The sequence below is a fragment of the Bison bison genome, unplaced genomic scaffold (assembly GCF_000754665.1).
Source record: "Bison bison bison isolate TAMUID 2011002044 unplaced genomic scaffold, Bison_UMD1.0 scf7180017864485, whole genome shotgun sequence".
Classification (NCBI taxonomy): Eukaryota; Metazoa; Chordata; class Mammalia; order Artiodactyla; family Bovidae; genus Bison; species Bison bison.
Genome location: NW_011495045.1, coordinates 2,605,863 through 2,606,522, shown reverse-complemented (window position 1 = coordinate 2,606,522; position 660 = coordinate 2,605,863).

Genomic DNA, 660 nt, shown 5'->3' with positions numbered 1-660 from the left:
TTTTTGCCATATATAAACATAAATCTGCCACAGAACAAGTCACCAGTCCAGTTTCAATTGAATTTTTTGGCTTTTTGTACATTCTTTGACAGTGGCTTCTTTGGGATTGGAATGAAAACTGACCTTTTCCAGTCCTGTGACCACTGCTGAGTTTTCCAAATTTGCTTGTATACTGAGTACAGCACTTTCACAGCATCATCTTTTAGGATTTGAAATAGCTTAATTGGAATTCCATCACCTCCACTAGCTTTGTTCATAGTAATGCTTCCTAAGGCCCACTTGACTTTGCATTCCAGAATGTCTGGCTCTGGATGTGAGTGATCACACCTTCATGGTTATCTGGGTCATGAAGTTCTTTTTTGTACAGTTCTTCTGTGTATTCTTGCCACCTCTTTGTAGTATCTTCTGCTTCTGTTAGAGCCATACCATTTCTATCCTTTATTGTACCCATCTTTGCATGAAATATTCCCTTGGTATCTCTAATTTTCTTGAAGAGATCTCTACTATTTCCCATTCTGTTGTTTTCCTCTATTTCTTTGCACTGATCACTGAGGAAGGCTTTCTTATCTCTCCTTCTATTCTCTGGAACTCCACATTCAGATGGGTATATCGTTCCTTTTCTCCTTTGCCTTTAGCTTCTCTTCTTTTCTCAGCTATTTG